Genomic DNA, 23,550 nt, shown 5'->3' with positions numbered 1-23,550 from the left:
CTTTGAAAAGCATCTTCCAGAAGGTGTATTATTCTGCTGCTTCATAAACGGAGTGTTCTTTTTCAACATTCAGCCCCATTTGTTGATTCTGTTTCATGTACTGAAGTTGTGTTAATGGCAATGAAGAAAAAGCAACTTGGTGAATGAGGAAATAGTTGGTCATAATGGTTGTCAGGAAAATTCTGATATAGTTTCATTTGTTCCTAAATTGCCACAGGGAACAAGCCAGAACAGTAAAGGGATTTCAAAACAAAAGTAATGTCAAATTTCATTGTCAAATTCTTGCTTTGGAGAATTAAACTCTTCTGTGCTGTAATCATGTGGACTCCTCACCAAGACTTGAGATCAGGGAGGAATGGCTTAGTATCTTGAAAGAAAAGCTAGACATGTTACCTGCCTTAAACTATCACAACAGTCCAGTGAAACCTCCAGTTCAGATACAATAACCGCACTTTGAATGATGGGGTTTTTTTCCCAGCCTAATATTGGACTTTGGTCTGTAACAGTGTTTAAAAATGAAAATTCCCAGAAACCGAAGTCATCAGAGTGATGGGAAGACAGATAGATGAAAGGCAGGAGAGCAAATGTCTGAGTTTATTATTTACAAACAAGAGAGAAATAAGGTGAAAGGGTTGCAATTAAGAATTCTCAGAGGCAAAATAAACCCGGCAGACGTGTTGCTGCTCGGGGAGGGCAGAGGGTGTCACCACCAGCCGGAGGAGGGACAGGGGACTCCCAGCCCAGCGTCCACCAGCACCCAAGTGGGGTGAGACGAGTCCCGGAGCCACAGCAGAAGCAAGGCAGGAGGTCAGGTTTTGCCCAGCAAAGGGCTATGACACTGCAAAACAGTTGAAAAATGAGCAGAAAAATAGATAGAAATATATGAAGATAGAAGTGAGATGACAGAGGTGACAGAAAGCTGCTTTGCACAGGCGGTCGAGTGCTGTGAAGGCTGTCTGAGACTGCTGGGCAATAAAACACTTAAAGACCTCTCATTAGTCCTGTATATGCTGTAAGACAAAGAGTTCTCTATGGTCTTTTTAGCACAGGGATTTTAAAATAAAATATGGGGGATGTGCACTAAAAGCCAAATCCCATTTAATGTGGCAAATCCTGTAATTTTTTTTTCATATAAACCCCATCAGATCAGAGTCAGCATTTAAAATAAAAGGTGTTTTTATTAGTGTGTGTTTTTTGGTAGTGTTGCAATGCCACATTTTTCCAGACGTATGAACAAGAAATAGTTTCCTGAAGTATTTTCTCTTCTTATATTGCATACATATTTCAGAAGCATGGTTACTCCTAAAAGCAGCGTCTGGTCTTCCGATCCTTACAATGCCTTGAGAAATGACTTGCGTTTTCCTCTTCCGAGAGATTTTTACAAGTTCCAGTTAATCTACCAAACTTAAGTTGATCACAATTTCTAGAACGTCTTACTTCTGAGTTGCTACTGAAAGTGGAAAGTGGCTCCTAAGCCCAGAGATTTTCAAAAGGAGTTTTTGAAAACATACCCTGAGATTAATTTACTAAGCCAGTCTGTCTTTAGAGACTTACTCTGCTCTTAAATATGGCAATAGGAGCCTTGCTTGTATAACTTAACCAGCAAGTACAGATTTTAGTTAGCACTGAACCAGTTAAAAGAAAAAAAAAAGTATTTTTTTAACCAACTCTAACTCTACTCAGGCCTAAATTATTATTTTTTCTTCAGAAACGGGCATTTGAATGTGTCACTTTTCAGTTCCAGCTCAATAAACAACCATTTATTTACAATTTTAAAGCAATCTTCAGCCTAGTCAGGTAAGAATTATTTCAAAAGAATAAAACCATTTTCATTTCCCATCACTGCCAAAAATGAAAAGAACATGAGTTATGAGTCTTGCTATGTTGTCTTAAGTTGATTACTATGGAATGATTAAAAAACTAGCTGTGCTGTCATAGCAGAAGAGTACATTATAAGTGTAATAACAGCTTAGGGATACAATCCATCAATGCCGTACTTGGAAGAAGAAAAAAAGTTGATCTATTTCTTTGGTCATCATTTTCAGCATATTAGATGACAAATAATTGTACATTCATCAATAACAATAGATTAAAGTTGAAATGATTTATTGCTATTACACTGCTGGTATGATGGAGCGCTAGGTCACTCAAGCATTGATGGGGTCTGTATTTAATTTTCACGGGTCTCTTAGCAGAAATAATAGACAGAGGGGAAACCACCTGAAACAAGGTAGATCAAAGTTGGTGACAAGTGATTTGTAGGTTTGTTCTTTGGGACTGCTGGGCTGGAGGTGGCAACTCTTCTGCTTGGCGCTCTGAACCGCTAAATCAGGCGGCCCCTCACAGCCTTGCTCAGCCAAGCAGCCTCAGAAGAAAACCTCGAATGCCATTTCGGAGGCTCAGGCTATTTAATAAGGAGAAAATTAACGTGAAACATTTTTGATGTGAAAATCCATCTCTGAAGCATTTCTATTTACTCTTAAAAAAACATGGAAGGGAAAAGAGCTCCATTTTTCAAAGGTGTGAGTAGTACTCCCGTTAAAAACCAGAGGACATTGATTTGGAGTGGGCCAATACCAGCTTTTAAACTCAAACTTAGTTATTTTTCTGAAGACTTTCTCCAAAGAAACTTTGTGGACCAATCTGGCAATAACTGTGTCATATCCTCTCCTGCACAGAGTATCTACCAGAGTAGACCTGGTTAAAAGGTTTCTGCTGAAACATGTTCTGAAATGGAGTTCGCCATTTCATCAGCATCCACGTAGGAATGGTTGGGGTTTGATGGCTATGATTCCATAGTCATCATGATTTTCATCATGATTTTATAGTCCCTGATTTCCTGCCTGCTACTGTGTCTGTTTTTCTGGAGTTACTGGCTCAAAAGTGGGCAAACATCTCACTTGCCTCTTATTGAAGACCTCAGGGCTTCCAGCATCCATTGCTCCAAGGAAATATGTAGAGCATAATTTATTCCTGGATACCCCTCAGCTGCAGTTTTTACAACAAAATAATGAGATTTCAGTTGAGAAAAAATTTTTAAGCTCTTAGATATTGATGTAATTTTCATGAAACTGAAACTCTGCCTAGGAGAAGATGGTTATAAAGTCAGCTTAAGTTTAAAATCCTTTCTGCTACTATATTGGTTTTATGAGGAAGCAGCTTTCGTTGTTAAGATTGGCATTAAAGATGTTTAGGAACTTTCTCTGCATTTATGGTATGGAAGCCACCATCAAGCATAATGGTGAGAGAAGGGACTGCTAAGAGTCCAGATCTCTCTTTCTCATTAGTCAATAATGAAAAAACCCTGCTTTGATAACATTTATAATTATGGAATTCCAAAATAATCACTGACGTACCATTTAAACATCTCAATGAAATGAGAAAGAAGACAGAGAGACCGTCTCTCAGTCTGATACTGAAATGTTATCACAGCTGGGAAGAACTCAGGAGTCCTCTGTGTATGCTGTGCTGCCTAAGACTTTAGGATAGGTATTAAAAATGCTCACCAAATTGAAGTGCATTATAATTTCCTTAATTAGAATGTCTCTAAAAGGCTCTAGGATGTTTTTTATTTATTTTTGACAACATTTATAGGCTCATCTTAGTACTGTCAATATTTTTATACATAACAGAGCTGAATTCAGCATTGGATGGCTCAGAAATAATTTAATAATAATAAATGATAACAATAATCATAATTATTATCATCATTGTTATTGAATGTACTAAGATAGTTACCTTAACTTTGGAAAATTCATTGACTGTCTAAATAATCTGTCTTGTGGTGTTCGTCATTTGTAAAGCAGCTTCAATACATGGCAATGTACTAATGACCTGGGATAGTAGAGGTAATCACTTTATTTTAAAGTAGCAATTGAATCTACACGATTTTTCTAGCTAAAACTCTGTGGACATGAATTTCCACTCTGTCCCTCTGGGAGGCACAGGCAGAATCTGCATATGCTAATGCCATTAAAAGTTAGAGCGAGTTGTATAGGTTCTTTAAACTACAGAAATATCTGGATTCACACTACTTGGAAAAGCCATACCTGCCAATAAGTTGCCAAAAGTAAGTGACACGAATAGCAAAACAGTTTTAATTTTCTGTCCAGTCAAATCTTAGTATTTCACACTCAATTTTCCTTCCTCAGTAATCTAAATAATTTCCCACCTTGCTCATGATGAATGTCTTGCCAGTTCGTACTCAGTCCTTCCACTTTACACAACCTAATTAAAGAAAACATTCCATGATTGCCTATTTTTCCTCATGCATGACAACCTATTATTTTTTCTACCACCTGATTAGGGCTTTATTATCCTTGGATTTAGATTGATTTGCTGGGCACTTTAATAAAACACTACTTAGTTTGATTTAAAGGGCTACAGGTTTCAGTCATTCATAGAATTACTCTTACAAGTAACTCACATACCGAGTACTGTATAGTCTTCGTGGAAGGGATTCGAGGGTGCCATGACATTAGCCTAAAGAAATGAGAATCACAGGTGGTGTTCCAGTTGTGTGTGTTGTTAATATTTCTGTTGTAAGCAGTCAGGAGAGGACATTTTGCAATATAATTTGTCAAGGGTGATAAATCTGTTTCATCATTTCTGTCAAGAATGGATCCTGTGTATTAAAATTACTATAAATATTTTTTCAAGATAAACCAAAACTTTCATATGATTAAATAATAATACATTTATGATGACAAATTACATTTACTATGTGTTATCTGAAATGCGAGACAAAATTAGGTAGTTAAAGTTCAAATGGATGGAGATCAGTTTTGATTTAAAATCAAAGGAATTTTATTAAGCAAATGAGATTTTCATCATTATTTTGTTATATCTAAGATTCTCTTCTTTCAGAAATATTACTTGTGAGCCTAGATGACGATTTTTAAAAAAAACCAAGTGAGCTTATATTATAGCAAAACCTAGTCCAGTGAAAAAGTTCAGGAGTAGTTAAATGCCATGGTTATCCCTGTTACCCTCGTTGATGGCTTTGAGGATGAGGAAGACTGTTTCCTACAGCTCTTCCTCGAGACATGGGTGTGGAGAAACTTGGAGAGCACAGCAGGGCTTTGCTGCATCCCATCGACAGGCTTAGTTCCATAAAACAGATGGTAGTAGATGAATATTGGCATATCAAAGTTTGCTTTTGGAAAATGTAGTTGTTTCAGCTTTTGCTACTCTATGCTTTTGTCAGGAAATTTTTCAGCATCCTTGAATGGAATGAAACATTCTTACCTAAAAATGTCTGCAAGGTAGCAGGCACCAAATATTCACATTTTAGGGCTTGCATCAGCTTGCAGGAGATGTACACTGTCTGACACTTCGGCTTATGAGCCTGGTCCACTTGATGATGTATTTAAACTTAAGCATGCCTTTGTATCTTGCTCCATAGGAACTTGTATGCTTGACACGTGAGGTTTATTTATTATGAAAGTAAACTTTTGCTGGCAAACTGGGTACCAAACGGATATATGTGTGTAGTTGCGGCAGGCTGCATATCAGCGTGGGCTGCAAAGTTAATCTGTACCTAGCTCGGATGTGTTACACCAGCAGTGCCAACACACCTATAGATGGACAACAACAATAACTACTTAAGATATGGAAAATCTTGGATCCAGTGCAGCATTTAGAAACAAAGGGAATCATGTGAAAAAGTCATATTGTACCCACATGCTGTGAAATTGCTTCATCCTCCTGGTGTGGGATAGCTCCAGCAATGGAACAGCATCCATTTCTTGCTGGAAAATGGGACAAAAGAAACTCTAGTCTTCTCTCATTCCCTGATGCGTAAAATACATAGTCTGCTGTTTCTCATAATTTCTTCTTGAAGAAAAGTGCTTTCTGTGCTAAAGGAGCCAGGCATGTGTGGATGCACCTTACACTCCTGATCGTCCCAGTAAATCTGTTAATATAATTACTCACATGCTTAAATTTAATCACTTTTGCAGCTGGAGAATAGAAAGAGCTTCCTTGAAGGGGAAACAATTTTATTTTGTGGTTGGTTTACTAATTTGCCTGGTTTTGGGGCACTTTAAGAAGTGGAGAAGAAGGGGTTTGTGTTTGCATGAAGGCAGGCTGCAGAGACTATTATAGAGAAAATAAACAAAAGGATCATATAAAAGCCAAGTTGTAGTGCTAAAGAGGCTTAATAGCTATAAACTGGTAGCTATTAGCTTCTAATTACTCTCAAATAATTACTGAATAGAATAGTAAATGTTATTAGCTTACTTTAATATTGAACATAAAACATTGCTTCCAACAATAATTTACTGTTTGTTCAGCTTTAATATATACACATGTAAAACTGGGCTACTTCGTAAACATTCTTAATAAATCAAATTCTTGTCAGAGTTCTGTGGAGGAGACCTATATGCTGCATGCCCATACTCCGCTTGCATTGAAGTTAAACTACTAGTCCCTTCACTGTGGAAGCAAACTTAAATACTGAAAAAGAAAAAACCCCAACCAACCCACCCCCAAGCAGGAGGAGAATAGGAGTTCGATGTGTAAGTGTGGTTCTGATTTCCAGAATTTGGGAGCACAGTGATAGCTCAGGTGTTGCACCTGCGGTCTGCAGAGCTGTGATTTCACTCTCTGTTGGTGATTTTGACTTAGTGGCAGGTAGATATATGTTATCAGAAGGAGCTAATTAGTTTGTCCTGACTTAGTGGCCTAATTTATATAGCATCATCGTCTTTGGAGAGTTTGTACAAATCTCTGCTCCCTACAACTGACTTGAGACCTCATTTTTTTCCTGAAGGAAAAGGGTTTGGGTTTTGATGTATCAAGAATAAAAACCTGCTATAGCTTTAGGGCATCATGTAATATCCAGAAAAATTTGTAAACCTTCAAAGTCCCCAAAGCGGGGGCTCTATTTATAACAAATATATACTTTCCCTCAAATGTCCAGTTGTGATATTCATTTTCTTTATTTTTGCTTCAGAACCATGGAATAGCAATTCTATGGTGCCATAACCATCAAATAATGGAGCATAAAATAATGATAACTTTTTTTTATGCTGCATTTCTTCTTATGCTGCTTACCTTTTTAGAGCCTTTTAATTCACTCCATTTTGTGGGTTAAGTTTTTAAATTTCCATTCCTATACACTTCATTCAGTCCATTTCTGGGCTGCTTTGAGTTTCTCTTAAACATTGAGATTTCCACTAGGACAGCATTTCCAACCGTTTCTCGGTTTGCCAGCTGCCTCTAAAAGGTAAATTTCTAATATATTGCTGAATTCTCCCTGTGTATAACTTGGTTATATTCCTCAGTCTTTACAGTAACAGCCTCTTTCTCTGTGTTTTCTGTTTTCACTTTCAACTAAAAGCATTGAGTCTCGTTTGATGGATCTGTTGTGCCAACGTGGAGTGGTGTGGATGAAGGAGGATGGAGCACTGTAGCTTTATTGTATTAGTGGAATAGACAGGGGCAATTCAGAAAAGATTTCTTTCTCCTCCTCCGCTGTCATCCAAGCCCTGGTCCTTCACCTTGTTGTCATGTTGTGGAAGTATATGCCTTCAGCTTACGGCCTTCCTGTTAGTCGGGAATTTACATTTTATTCCTTTGCTATGAGTATTTTGCTCCAGATGAAAAGATGCTTTTATAAATCCTGATTGACCTTCTTAGCCCAACTGGGAGAGGCTGACACCCAATTTGTGTAGGGAAAAAGGGATCCGTCGGGCTTCTTCGCATGCAGGTGCATTTGTATCTGTTGCATGCTGAGTTACCCACCTCCAGTTCCCAAATTCTGCTTTTTATTCACGTCGGAGGATGCCCACTCCGGGGCTGAAGGGGAGGGAAAAGGGGAGAGAGAAAAAGGGGTACTGGAGCTCATTGCCAGCTCTTCTAAATGTAGCCCTTTATGCATTTAGCATGCATTAATCTTGTTTTCTTTGATTCTGCCTGAGAGTGAGAATGGATAACTTTTTGCTTTTCTATTTGTAATAATGAAGCTTTCCTGATGTGGACAATTAACGACTTTTTGTTCTTTGGAAATTATCTAGGTGCGTCACTCAGCAGTCTGCACAGCTGCAGCACCAGCCAGCTCCGTGCCAAAGGCGCCTCGGCTAATTCGTGAAAAGAATCAACAAGGCCTGTACTTAGCAGGGCTTTATTTAATTTCACATTTCTTTCTATCTGTTTGTGGTTTTTTTTCCCGTAATTTCAACTTGCTCACAAAAGTGTGTGCCGAGCAAGAGACAGATAGGCAGAGCGAGAGGGCAATCACGCCGCGAGACGATGAGATGAGGATCTTCAGTTCTCTTGGAGCCCAGGATGCTGCTATTCCTTTTAACATCCCGAGATTTATCACGGGATTCAGTTTTTTTACAAGTATTGTTTGTCATTGAAAGAACTCCAAAGAACCCTTTTTTTGAAAGGTTCTTGCAGCAGACAGATCTTGGCCTCTAAAGCTATTTTAAAAGTGGGCTCTCAGACCAAAATCTACATTTAAACTTCATATAATATTGTATATTCATAACCCCATCTTTCCTTCTGTCAGCACTGGATAAATACACTGTTTCAGTGCTCTACCATTTTTAAACTTCATCGTTGGAGATAATCACCCAAGTACATAATAACAACATCATACAAGTACAAGAAAATATGTTTGAAATTTCCTTTTTATTGTAACATAAGATAGTGCTTCCAAAATCCCAAACTGAATTGCTTTTCAGTAGATAAGCATCAAAAAATACATTTCCTGCTTTCGGTGAAGGTGCAATAAGGTGCTATATCAGTGTAATAGTTCAGAATGATATGCTCTAGTAGTATTTTGATGAATTACATGATTATAGCTAAAATGAACACTTTCATCATGCCTGAATTAATAATGGTGGTATGATTTGGCAAGTACTCCTGCAGTGTTCTTTAACTCATCACTTCAGAAGACAGAGTTTTAGAGCCCATCCTTTGTCTCGGCGAAACACAGGGATCCTTTACAGTTTAAAAACACAAGAAGCAGGAGAAATGTGACAGCTTTAAAAGGGAGAAAGAAACTAATGCATGCATACCTTCTCAAGCTCATCATGACTTAATTGGTTTAGTTTTCACTGCCTTATTCCAATGTCTAAGGCACCTATGACTGTATCGAAAAGAAAAAGATCAGTATTTTTTCGTGTGAGAATAGATTTGGTGTATTTTATTGCAAACGCTGTGTTTCCAAATGATTCTGAAGACCTTATAAGGATATCATTTTCTCTTAAACCACTGGCTTTACTTTAGAACTCGGGTAACCAGTATGTTCATTCTGTGTCTTCCACATTAGTTACAATATGACCGAGCCCAGAGCAGTACTTCAGCTATCTTGAGTGAAGCTGTGTATTGGTGTGCCCATTTCGGGGCTCCTCTGGGTGGTCCAACCACGTGCATTAAAATTTCCCACACCGGGGGCTTCCATAATATTGTGAGTATGTGTGTTGGTGCAACGCTGAGAAAAACCTGCACTGCTGATGCCATTGTAATATTATTTGTCTGGTAATAAATGAAGGCTCTCGGTCTTTATGGCTGTCATCTAGTACCTTTAATGAGAATTAATTTTACTTGAAATAGTAAGAATAATAATCATCAATCTGCTGTAGATAAGAAATGCAAACTTTTGCGGGCTATTGTGAAAAATGGTGATGCACAATGCATCAAAAACATTTGGAACAGATGTTTCTGTAATTATGATACACTTGATGATTATGCTGTGTTCATTGGCCTTCGCTGGTACCCTGGAAGCTGGGTGGTGTTATGAGCTTGTGCTGGTGCACTGAACTGGAAGAGAGGGCATACTGTCTGGGGCAAGACCTGTCCTCTCTGTTTTCCTAAGTGCTTTCTGTCCATCGAATTTTGGCTCTTGGTTAATTATTATCTTCTCTGTTTGTATCAAATAGTAATTTTATGCCATGAAATTTCTCAAGTCTGCTGATGCAGAAAGTCAAGCAAACATAAGCACACTATTTTGTGAACCCAAGCTATAGGAAAAGTCATATTTACAAATGAGATTATAGGACAATCTTGTGGGGTTTAGTATAGTTATGTATATTATGATCTACGATATGGTTTATGCAGGAGTACTTGACTTTGTACCTTTCTTTTAAAAGAATCTTATAGTTGAGGGTAAAAATGTATGAAAGACTTAAGAGATCTGAGGAGGTCAGCTCAGATGAGAGCAGAGGAAGATGAGCTGAAGAATGCTTTATATACCCTTCAGCTAGTGCTGTTAGAAATCTCGGTATAACCCCTCTGTTGGGCCGTGGTTGGCAGTGACAAGCGCCAGGTTTCTAGTCACCAGTAAATATCTGTCCAAACTTTAAGCAGAAACTCGGCAGAATAAAATTGAGCCATGGGGATGCTTAGTGAGACGTAGCACCTTGCTCACAATTACACGTTCAGAAGGTTTACCAAAACAGGACTAATGTTTTAAAACATTAAATGGGTCAGCTAAGAGGGTGATAGCCAATAATCAAGCACCTCTTTCCCTCACTACAATAAAAAATATTTAGCAAGCTTTTGGATTTCATGGTAGGCCAACAGCTAAGGCAGGCAGATGTGTTTGCTCCCTACAATTACACCCCTTTGTGGCTTCTGCTCTTTACCCTGGGGTGGGTAGAGGAACGTCGTGCAAACTGCCTGATCACGTTTGTGGTCCATAGAAGCAAAATGACTTAACTGTGGCGTTTTTGTAGGTTTTGATGCAGGATATATTAATTTTTGGCACTCTAATAGTGTAAAATCTGTTAATAGTTTGCATATAGAGGCACAGCCCCCATTTGGCTCCTGTTATAATGAAACAAATTGTGATTCTTAATTGACTTCTCCTATAGAAATACCAGCAATGTAAATTAGAGTGTCACTAGAATAAGAGGGGGGAGGAAGGCCCTTTTTACAAGCCTCAGGATGATAATTTATAAATAAAAGAAAACTAAGAAGCCTTAACAAAAAATCCCTATGGAATCCAACATTAATAGCCTTTACTTTTAATCTGATACAATAAATCTTGCAGCTATGTATCCACAACAGAAATAACAGAAACCAGGCCAACCCGGAATAGGTATGGGGGAGTTGAAGAGAAACATGCCCTTTCTTTAATTAAAAGTATATGGTGATTTTCTGGTATTCCAAAGTCAACAAGTCATTGCTGCCAATTTGCTGCCAATCAGTTTGCTCTGAAGAAGGGTTTTTTGGTTGGACTCTTCGCCTAAAAGCAATGCAGCATTGCCAGAGCTTCAAAATCCACATGGTCTTTGGAATTTTCAGTATTCATTTTGGGAGCTGGTCTTCAGTCCCCAGTGCTGGAATTATATGAGAATCTCAGATTTCTAGCTGTCTTGTGAACTGCAGTGGTTTAAAAGGAAATCTGAAAGGCCAGTATTAATTATTTTTATAATATGAATTTTTGAGAGGTTTTTTGAATGGGAGCAAGGATGCTGGCAAAAATTTGTCCAGATAGAGGACATAGTGAGTTTCTGCAGTGTAAATGATGACCAGGAGGAGAGTGCGAGATGTGGTGTCCTGTGGTACGTGATGGCTGGAGGGCAGGATAAGATGTGAACAGGTCCTTAACTGTGTGCATAGGGGCTAGCAGAATGAAGAAATTTAATCTACTACATATGTCGCACACCAATAATGGGAACTAGGGGTTTTCATGGCTCATCATATTGCTGGCACCCTACATTCAAAGAGCTTTAGCTAGAAATGAGGAAAATCATGGAATCATCTTAAAATTGTGATAAAAATCAGCACATATTGGCATCTTTATTTGTCTACATTAAGGATGGTCCTAAGACTATTGAGATTCAGGCTGATTTTCTCAACAGTGTTCAGGGCCTGGACTTCAGATGTATTTTTTCAGCAATACTAGCATTTTGTATAACCTTGTTTTTTTAAGTCTCGCTAAGGTAAGAAAGAATTAACTTTGTGGTTTTCCCACCATCATGATGAGGAGCACTGATAAATCTACTACAGGCTCTGTATTTCTATACTGGTCTTTGTCAGCCTAGAAGGGTTTGGATGGCAACACATAGGTTTTTGCTGCAGATCTGGTTTTACTTTTTTTTTTTTTGTCCTGGGGTGAAAAGCCTTGTTCTATCTACAAGATGGATGAGTTGAAAATGACAGTTGCTCCTTCAAGAACATGCAAACAGAAAGCCCCAAATTTAAGCCAGACTCTTCACTTGTCTCATGAATGGTGGCTTAGATTAAGAAAGCTGCCTATCCCTTTAAACACTTCTGTGAGATAGAAACCAATATCCTGTATATGCAGAGGGTTTCCAGTACTTAGTGGGTTAAACAGAAGGTAATTTTCAAAATTAAGGCCAACACCAAAATGATGTAAATGTATTAAATTTATAGGACCAATGAACATAGTTATTCCTCAAAGCAGAAGGAGTCATCATGACTTAGATTTGATAAACATTTATATATATTGAAATTTGAATTTATTTGGCAAACTCTGGGACTGGGCAGATAAATACATGTATCTGATTCAGTCCCCCAACAGTGACTTAAAGATAAGACTTTGAACAAAGCTGTAGAGCCAAGACGTTCCTACCACGAACTTCAGAGGGAGCTGAACATAGATATTTAAGGTAGAATGTGTCCTGTTACTTGCATGTGAAATTTCTCTTCAGACAAACCACAGGCCTATGTGTATTTTTTCTCAGTTTAGAGTGCTATTTTCCCCCTGATTGCTTGGGGTCATGCAGCTGGTTTGTATTGTATCTGATGACACGCACTTCAAAATAACCCTGGAAAAGAAAAACTTTAGAAAAGAGAATTCTTACCTTCCTTTTGGATGTTTTCTGCATTGTAAATGGTATGCACATGTATGGATTATGTACAGATCTCCAGTGTCAGACTTAGTGCCACTCGCTTTTAAAGATCTTTACCGGGGGAGTTATGCCAAGGCTTTTTTTGTGCATAATTTTTAATAACAGTAACAGAAAAGTGGCAGAGTCTCAAGTCCCTTCTGAAACCAGAGCAAACTGAGAAACCCACGAAGTCAGCGGCTGGGTTGACTTGTGCTTTCTGGAATGTGAAAACATCTGACCAAAATTGTATTAACGGAAGACTAAGTGCAAAAAATGAAATTTCACCCTTTTCCCGAGCGCAGCCCTGCCAGGAGCAAGCATTACTCCATTGTCATGCACTCGGCTGTAATTGCCCATCTGACGGCGAGCTCGGAGATTAACATCACAGTTCTTAAACCATAGGCTACATATGCCAGACCGCGGCGCGCGTTGTGTCAAGCCACTTAGGCATGAACCGTCAGCGTACGGAGTGTTGCTAAACACTCGTATTTTTAGGTCACACAGATGCAGATCATCCTGAATATTTCTCTGGACAAATTGCTAATCGCTACCTTGTTCAAAATCTGTTGGACATTTCCTGTGTGCTGCATCTGATTGTGATTTTTTTTTAAAAGCGATACAAGCAATAATATGAAGCTCACTTATGAGGCCTGCATAAAATGGTGTATAACAACCAAGTACAGTAAATTAAACATGATACTCATTACATAAATACAATTATATTTATCAGCCTTTTATAACCACACAAAGCATTTACCAGTAAGAGTTATTTTGGAGTAGATAATTCCCAATTAACTTTTACTACTTTATTTTTGCTAATTTAGTTAGATTTAATTTTTCAAATAAAAAAAAAAAAGCTGTATCAAATGGCATCTCTAACTATTACACTGGAGATGAGATATAATTAAAATGTTATGTATATGGAATTGCAACTGATGGGAACCTCAGCTTAAACTCTTATTTTTGTCTTTATTTGATTGTTGCCTGCACTACACAGATAACATGATTGAATTGCAAGATGGCTGTGTGCCCACAGTGCCAGCACCAGCAGCTTGGAGAAGAGAAGGGAGGGAAGAGCTTGAAAGAAAAATTACCTGGAAAATCAAACAGGTCAAGGTCTGGCCTTAAATGTGCTGAGGAATCCTTTGAGAAGTCCTTCTCCAACCATACCCTTTTCTTCTGCAAAGCTGGTTGTGACTGTGGGGTTGAGCATGAGGATTCGTGGACTTGCAGGGGTCCAAGGTGAGAGCGGACTCGAAGCGACTCACGCATGAATTGTTCACCAGCCTGTTAATAAAACTTGCGATTCCACTGTCCAGTTTGCTACCAAACCTGAGCATCACACAAAGCTTGGGGCCGTTTGCTCTCCACCAGGAAATGTTGCCGTGTCTCGACCTGGCGGATAGTGCAGCGCACTGGGCGATGAAGATTCCATCTAAAATTGCTACCAAAAGACAAAGTTCAAGCCAAGCTGGCTCACTTGGGTGAGGTATCCTTCCCAGTGGTTTGAGTTTTTCAGGCTTTTCTCAGCTCCTTGTTTTCTCAAGGGTACTGGTGAGAGAAAGTCTCTCTTGGGATGAGGAATACACAGGGAATCCATTGACATTGTAGTTTTGTTGTACTTTTTAAGGAAATCCTTCAAAGTAAAAAGTAGGGCAATTCTGAAAAGGCTTCCCACCTACTTTTTGCTTTTCTGGTTTTTACTTTGTCCTGAGATGTAGGGCTTAAAATCTGTAGTGGAAACTGAGAGTATTGGATTTAGCCATGGAAATCCTACTACAGACCCACTGGGTCTCTGTTTCCCCATCTCTAAAACAAGAATAATCTAACTGGTCTCCCAAAGAATCCCTCTCACGGCCAGGTTAAATGTTCTGACGGCTGTTTGCCACCGGGGTGGCTTTACAGATTTTGGTTCAGGACGTGGCTCGGGGTCCAGGGGGTCTCCGCACCCCGGGATGTTGGGTAGACACGCTCAGTGATTTTTCACAGTGGAAGGTGTGGTGGAAATGCGTGGTATTATTAAACTGAACCTCTCTTAATTTCATCTGTCACTAATAATTAAAATGTAAATGCAGTGTTGCTAATTGTGTTTCAGACAATATGATTTTAAAATAAAATAAATGTGAGCTCCAAGTGTTCAACACCGCTCTAAGACAAGAATTAATGTGTTTCACCAGGGAAAAGGGGCTTTGGTGATGGTAAATATCAGAGCTATCTTTCTAAAGGCGAGGACAGTTACAGACCCACTGTTCATTACTTTGGATGTGTCACATTTGCTAGTATGACAAGATGTATTATGGACGAGGAATTTTACAGACGGCGAGAAATATCCATGTAAGTTGTTTATTTGATTTTTTCCAATATTTTTTCTTTTCTGTACTACCCTGTCCAACCTTGGGATAATGGAATTATTTTATGCCTTCTGCACTATCATCAGGCTTTGGATGGCTGCACAAAGGCCACTGGCAACAGAATAAGATGGCTGTAAAAAAATGCAAAAAATTGGGATAGAAAAAAAAAGGTACAACCAATAACTTGCCCTTAAATTTAAAAGGAACTAAATGAGGAACTTCTGGACAATTTATCTTGCTGTTTACAGATAACAAGTCACTTTGTTTTTATGTGCTCAGTCTAGTATTCCATAATTTATTTGAAAGAAGATGAGAAATAATGTAGATAAATGATGAAGTGTCAGGGTCTGACGCTCTTAAATGAAGCTATTATGGTCAAAGAGAAAACGTAAAACCTGCGGCTCATTATGAGAGCGTTCTACTTGTCAGTTAAGTGAAAAGGCCTGGAATGATTTCCAGTTTATTTGTCATTGCAGTTATTAAAGCTGTCTTTTTGGTGCCATGAAAATGAATTGAAGACTTTATTCGAAGTAAATTTGTACTAAAGCTTTCAGATGTATCTTATGTGAGTTCAGTGAGGCAAGAAAACAGCTTAAAAGCTGAAATATTACAAGAAGGCAACTACTGAAGTCCTGAAACACACAAGAATATAAAGTCTGAGGAAGTTGCACAAATAAATGAAGTATTTCATCTCTTGGGAAATAAAGCTTAGTTTTACTATATTGTACACTTAGACAAAGAAATCAACCCTTGTTAGTGGCAGCAAAATATTGTCTTTCACGGACTTGTGCCTGGTGCTTACTTTTATATCAAGCTATTAATTTTAGGACAAGTTTATCAGAGAAGTGGGGCTTCTCTGTTCCAGTCTGCAGGGAGCATCTTTAGAAATCCCATCTCCAAGTCAAAGAGCCCGTGTTGTTATCAGTGGCAAGATTAGGCTTTTTATGGTCATCATGACTAATGTGGTTCAACAGCAGGACATAAACGATGCGTGGGAGATAACGGGGTTGGTGAGACCAGCCCAGGAGGATCCGTTTCCCTAATTGAATGACCGGGCTCCAAAGCAGCGCGTCTGACTACAGGGAATGGGAGACTTTATTGACATTTTTATCCCTCTTGAAACAGGCTTAAAATACTTCATGAACCTCGCGTAGCTTGGAGGTTAGAGCAAAATTTTAGCTCGCCGCCAACTGAAATCAAGTTAGCCCTGCTGCTGAGGTGGTCGTTGACACTCGCTTTATTGCAATCCCTTCTTAAGATTATTTCTACTGAACTGTAAATCTCGAATTTATGTAGAGACGATTGATAGGCTTATTTTATTCTGTTTTGTCTATTGCTCTGGATTTCTTTTCCAGTAGTCATGTTCCCCACTACTGCTTCATATTTGCCAAGACAAATTAGTGTAGTTATACTAGGTTTGGACTGTCCAAAAGGAAATTAAGAGTCTTTTTTATTTTAAATTGAAAGCTGTAGGAGCACTAAACTGAATGCTTAACTCCAAGCTCCAGCAGTCTTACAGCAGTATAGTTGACACTTTATTGCAGATATTACAAATGTTATGACATGTCTTCAGGGTCAAGTTAAAAACAAAAAGGGTTCCACATTCTCATCAGAAGTAATCTGTCAGTTTTGTCATCAGATATTATAGCAGCCCTCAGTAGCAGTGTCACAGTCAAGGGTTTATCAGGCTCTGTAGTATATGTATACATACTCTGATTTCCAGGGGTTTATATCTGCAATAAAAATTCCCTCTGGGCTAAAACTTGGCATTCATAGCCCAAAGGGATTTTTTTAATTAAAAAAAAGTATCAGTGAAGGTTTTCTTGAATGATAAGGGCACAAAAAAAATCTATTCTGCATTTTTAAAATACTTTAAATCTTTTAAACTGGCAGACTTCAAATATTTAAGCGGCCAACTCTCTTTACATAAGAGACCATTAAAAAGGACAACCCGGGAAGGGGATAGGTGGCGGAGTAGACAAGTGCTTTGTGCTCATCGTGAGTATAAGTGTTGAGCATTTGATGAGATGTATAATTAGCCACACATTTCTAAAGCTCTTGGTGTCTCTTTCTATTGAAACTGTGCATGAGGGAATTAGGATGTCTGATGCACAAATATAAATCATTTCTTCCTCGCCACCCTCTGGCATGGTCCTGCAGAACGGGGCTGATATGGTGTAAGCTGCTTCGCTCAAGGCAGCCCTTCTGATACACACGTTGCATCTGCTCTGTGTAGAAACGGAGGACTTCTTCGTTCCCTACAGCTGCCTGTCTGGGACTTTTTTCCTCCTGTTTTCATTACGGTAGCAACCAAAATATGCAAAGCACGGCAGGGGCATTTAGAGGGAATAGTGGAAAAGAAAATAAAACAAAGAAATGCCCGTGCAAATGGTGGTTATGGAAGGGATGGAAGTACTGACGGGCATAGTGCTGGTTAAGACCGTTAACCCTGAACACTCATTTATTGCTGGGTGAGGTTGTAGGGTTGGTCTTGAATAGTTGGTGAGGAAATTAGGAGCAACATATTAGATACAGAGATGTTTGCACTAAAAAGTGGTGAAAGACTAACTACCTCTTATCACTTTAAAAATTCCATACTTAAGCCTTCGCTTGGATGCCAAAACCAGACTGGATGAGTATTTGCAAATGCTTTGTGTAACAGTGTGCTATACATACTGCAGGTACCACCTGCTACTATTTATAGTCTGTGGCTCAGGGACAGCGATAACAAACAGGGCATATTAAAGAGTCACCAGGGTTCTCCATAAAATCCTGGTGAACCAGCAGAAAACAGGCCCTGCTGTGTAACAGAAATGGGGGAAACACGACTGTGGTGTATGTTTGCAGGTTATTATATTGTAGTTCATTGGACTTCCTAAGGGGAAAATAAAATAATGTGACTAAAGAAAAGCAGCCTCGGGAGGGTTCCCTGCCATGTCCAGGGGGAAATCGTTCTCAAACAAACCTGCACGTGCTCCTTTACTGCTCCCGCAGAGGCCAACCTGTTCAGTCAAGGGGAAAGCACAGCTAAGGCCTCCCGTTGGAAGAATATAAAGGGGCTCTTCAAAGATGCTTCCTCTTCTCCATCTCTGAATTCTCCATATCTGAATTCAGTCTCGAGTTAACACCATCCCTTTGCCAGCAGGAGCGGCTTCTAAGAGTCGTCAAAAGACTGCTAGGAAATGAGACTGGTGCCAAGGATATTCCAACTTTGTGGTGTTTTATTTAAGTTTGTTTTTTTGGGTTTTTTTTTTTGCTTGTGCCTGATGAATCTTTTATTTATTATCGAGAACGTAACTCTTTATTTTGCTGGAACACAACTTCTTTTCACTTTTGACTTCTCTCTAGTGGTCCATGTGAACTTAGAGAGCTCTGACCAGTCCAAGGCAGATGTGTTCACACAGGCAACCAACCCATACAGAAAAGTGTTGCAGAACATCCCAGACAAGGCCAGCTTGGAGATCTCAGAAATAGATGTTTTTTCCTTGCCAGTCTGCACGAGTTATGAGCTGGTAGTGCCAAGATCCAAAATAAAGGAGTTACTTGGGAGTCACTCAGTTGCTGTCTGGTGAGGGGCAATGTTGGGGAGAAAAGAACAAGCACTGGGTAAACCTCTTTATCACAAATAGCCAGATTTTTCAGTTTTTGTGTTAAGAATATTTTTCTTGAAATTAAACTTTATAAACCCAACATTATAGACCCACAGTGCCCACAGTATGGTTATTTTTTACATCTGCTTTTACATTTCTAGAAAATGTCCTATTCTTAGTACCTGTGTTCTGGAAGTCTGTAGAAATCTGGTGAGAAGAGACCCATCAGCCACCAACCTCTTCCACAAAATTGGTTCCTCCACCCGTACAGAATCTCAGTAGCATTTGTGGGCACTGGATGTGAGTGAGCATGGTTAGGTATACTGTTTTCACTGACCTCCGAAACCTGTTTCCTACCTGTCCGGTGGCACAAATTCCCCTAGTTTTGGGTGACAGCCGCCTACTGTCTACCATTAGATCTCTGGAAACGTCTAATTTTCCCTAAGTCTTCCTGAGAAGTTCAGTGTAAAGGATGCTATTGGAAGAAGATGGGGACTATCTGAGTCGCAGGCATTCTCGTATTTAAAATCTGCATTGCTTTTCTTTTTGCTGTAGCAAATGTACAGATTAGTACCATTCTGTGACATTTTAACAAACTTCCAGTTTCTGCATCCAGCAGGCTAAGACTGATAGTGACAAGTTTGCTGCCCTGTACTGGGGCATAAGACTGATGAGATGGAAGAAGAAAGGACTGTCTCGAGGGAAGAAAATGGTTTCAGTAAAGGCCCATAAAGGCGAATCTAAAAGTACTCTTTTTGGTAATGCTGGTCTATTATTACAGCCTAAAGGAAGTTCATTTAATTAATAATTAAGCTCCTCATCTTCAAGTTGCTCTCAGTATGAACTTTAGCATCAGAAATGGCTAGAAATTTATTTTATGATGCAGAGGCAAGTCAGAAAAAACAGCATCATCAAAAAAGCCAAAACTGTTGACAAAAACAGATGCCTATTTTGTAAAGTTTCATTAGGTCCAATATGCTGATTAAAGCCAGAGAGGAAGAGAGCAAAATCCACATTAGAAGAACTGGTATCAAATAGCCACCACAATTACTCTTAGCTTTAATGAGACAGCATAGAGGTGATAATTATATTTCAGACACATTCCCTGGGCACCAAACTACTTATTGCTCAGGGTGATCTTTGGCAGGCTCTCCAACTGCACATGCTGTCATGTGAAGAAAAAAAACCTGTGCCCAGGTCCCAGTGGGTGCCACCCCGGGAGCGTTTTGGACCAGCGCTGAGATCAGCATCCCAAGCAGCACCGGAGCCCAGCCGGGGCACTGCCTCCCTTTGCAGCTTTGGGTTTTCCTGTGCTCTGGGCACGTTGTTTTTTTCCCTTTCTGCTCCATTTTCCAGTCCGCAAAACTGTTGTGGTAATGGTCGACTCGCTGGGATTTTGGAGATCATAACCCACAGAAGCATCAATAAAGTGCTTTGGATGTTCCGTATGGAAGCTGCTACAGAAATGCAAAATACAGTTGATTTTTATCTTTTTTTCCCCCTGCAATTTCTGTTAACATTTAACAATTTAGGTGGTTAGGAACTGATTTTGTGTTGTGCTCTGTTTTAGCCATGCTCCTATTTTCTTCTATGATGTTATCTATTGTGTTGTGCTTCACGAGCTTATTCAGTTTTCTCTTTAATCCCTGATTTTACTTGACTCAAAACCTCTCTGGATAGTTTACTCCATGTGGCAGCTGTATGCCAACAGAGCAGTTCTGTCTCACATCTCTGTGTAGGGGTAAACACTTCTGTCTTCAGAGTGCAGAAAAGGAAAAGATACTAGTTTCTGAGGCTCGGTGGTTGCTACCCACTCAGCTGGGTGAATATTTTGGACTGTAAATCTAACACCATTGGTGAGGAAAAGTATTCGCATACTATAATTCACAATAGTTAATAAATTATAATGTACTTTTATTGCTGTTATACAGATAAGCTCTTAAAGACACATATACTTTGTGATTTTCAGGCTTTTCTGCTGGATGGGGCACTGAAAATCTGTGTTTGGGGAGCAAGAAAGGAGCACTCAGCACCAGCCCTTGCTGCTGTGCTCCTGGTTTGATCCAGTGCCCAGAGATGGAAAGATTTGCATTGACTTTGTGTGCTGTGAGATTGTGAGCAGGCTGACTGCACAATATTAACAACCCAGATGCTGAGGATCAGGGTCAAGAAGAATTTTTTATTTTGTCCAATGATGTCATCAGAAATGGGACATAACAAGTTGGTTTTGTTTTTTTTGTAGCTCATGCAGATGAATAAAAGCCAATAGAAGCAGACATCTCATTGTAGGAGAGGAAAATGATCCAATAGTTCATAGTAAAGGAATAATAACATGGGTGGCCTGTGAAAATGTTATGCTAGAAAATGGAGATAAAATTATGTTGCTGATCATCTGCCTTTGCTGACATTATTTTACAAACTTCACTAGAAAAAAAAATGATTGTTATTCTGCAAAATTTTTAACTGAATGGATTAAATTCAGCTGTGATTGTCCCTTAAAAGGACAGAGGGATTCATGGTCAGCCTCGGTAGGTAAAGTAACGTTCCGGGAGTCTAAGAAATTGTGAAAGCATAATTTTGATTTTTTTTCTACCAAACTATCCAGGGGCAATACATTCTGGATGGAGCCTGGCAGCCTACTCTCTGGCATATATTACTTAGTGGAGGCTTGTTTTGCGTGCTTTGGCCAGCTTTGAACACCACGGTGTGGCTTTTTGGGTGAACAGGGTGAGGAAGCTGCTCTTTCCCAAGACAGTCTCTCCTGCCTCTCCGGCGTCTGGTCTTTCTTAGACCTGCCTTCTGGTCCAGCCTTTCACACCAATTAGATTGCTTGTGTACACAGGTATCATTAAAAAAAGAAGTGAAAATGCTATTTGAGAATTTCTTACCTTTGAAAGCTTGAAAGTTCCTGTCCCATGACTTTTTTTAGCATTGAAATATTAATTAGTAAAATAGGTAGCATAGTCTTGATGCATCTGTGTCCCTGTAAAGTATTTGTATAATTTAAAAATGCAGTAATTTTTCGAAAGTCTGGAAAGCTCTAAGACAAAATTTAAAGTTAATTTGACAGGCAAAGTTTCAAGATAGAACGCATCTAAAATTTCATTTTCTCACGACAGCCTTTCCATGTAGAAGGGGATTTGCATCATGATAATGTGCAGATAACCTTGTGAAGTAGGTAAATGGTCTCATTAGTGATTTCCTGTAAAAACTCATTGTTATTTCAACGCACTGAGTAGGGCTCCAGTGGTGCTCGCTGCCCTAAAATATGCAAAATTAATGGGGTGAACATCAGTAAAAACAGTTCCAGAGACATCCAACCTACAAAGACAGAAATGAGTTAAAGATAAAAATCTGTGACATTTGACTGTTCTTTTTCCCTGCCTGATTTATCTATAATTCAGACTGCTTAACTTAACTTAAATACAGATACCATAGTCAGAGTATTTGTTAAAGCACTAAGCTGACAAGTACAGAGCACCGGCCATTATTTCTGTTTGAGAGTCAGAGGTTTGAGCTATTCATTTTGTAGCCCGACACTCAGCACCACAATTCCTTGAATTCCCAAAGCTTTTCATACGGCTTCCTCAAGGACAGCTATCATGTCTTAGCTGCTGCAGTGACAGATGGGATACAACGTGTCATGTGATGGATAACGCTGGAGCCACAGTACTTAATCCTTCTAATACTAATAGCGGCATTATCATAGAGATTTATGAGAATGTCAGTTCCAAGTTCCCAGTTCCATTCATGGGTTTTTAAAACTTCAGCTGCAAAAAACATGCATCCATCCCATTAATTCTAATTATCATGGTTCATCTTCTCAGCAGTTTTGTACTCCGGAACCTTTCAGTGCAAATTAACGTACCAAAAAAGTGTATTAATTAATATTTGTAGCTTTTAATTTCTGCAAGAGTGTTGTCTGGAAGCAGCTGGCAGTACAGGGCCGCTGCTATTGAATCTTTGCCAAACAAGTGCAGATGTAATTTTGTTATCTCTTGCTTAGTCATTTACGCAAATTAATTTGAACAATTAGCCTTTTACTGGTCCTTCATGAATCATGCAAAAGGGATCTGCCAAAAAATTGCTAGTTGACAGAAAAGAATTGGTTAACATTGTAAATCTTACAAAAAGGTATTACTATGTTTGGGATAAAGTACAACTTCAGGAAAAATCGTAGTGTGGTGGGGTTTTTTTTGTGTGTGTGTGCCTTATCTATTCCACTTTATATTGTTGCAGAAAAAAAATCTAAAAGAAGAGTAAGCAGTAGAGATTTTGGAACTTTGTTTTGGTTGAATACCAAAAAAGCTATGTTTCTTGCCTAAACGTTGTCTTGTCTTCGCTGCTTGCAAAGCTGTGGTGGGTTTCGTTTGGGAGGAGGTCCGTGGTGAGGTCAGGCACTCCAAAGGAGCAGATTTGCTCATCATTTGAAAAAAACACCCATATCCTTAGTTTCTTTGGACATCATTCTAAAGGGAGTCTGTTATCTTACCCAAATGTCGCTCCTCTTAGTAAAACAGGCTTCCACATATACACTGCAGCCTTGTCCTAAAGAGATGCTGGGGTTTGTCTTCAGGTACCTCACAACACGCGTATGAGCTAAAACTTGTACTTAATTAATGTTGAGAATGCCAACTCATATGTGAAGGCTAGGTTTGAATGACAGTAAACTCGGATGTTTCAAAGAACTGTATCATTGCCCTTTTCTTAAATATCAATCTTATTTTTAGGCAGGTAAGCCAGATAATCAAGCTTGCCAGCAGACGGTGCCATCCGGAGGCTTTGAATAATGCTGGGAAT

The 23,550-nt window shown here is 39.1% G+C and overlaps 1 long non-coding RNA gene across 1 annotated transcript in view; it reads left to right on the top strand.

Moving 5' to 3' along the window:
• Positions 1–14,844, top strand: part of LOC142031478 (uncharacterized) — a 29,974-nt gene extending 15,130 nt beyond the window's left edge. The window contains exon 3 of the long non-coding RNA XR_012650538.1: positions 13,807–14,844. This is a non-coding gene — a long non-coding RNA (uncharacterized LOC142031478). The remainder of the gene's footprint in view (positions 1–13,806) is intronic.
• Positions 14,845–23,550: the final 8,706 nt, after the last annotated feature.

This window comes from Buteo buteo, chromosome 5, assembly GCF_964188355.1.
Source record: "Buteo buteo chromosome 5, bButBut1.hap1.1, whole genome shotgun sequence".
In the NCBI taxonomy this organism is placed as follows: domain Eukaryota; kingdom Metazoa; phylum Chordata; class Aves; order Accipitriformes; family Accipitridae; genus Buteo; species Buteo buteo.
This window is presented reverse-complemented; position numbering and strand designations above follow the sequence as displayed.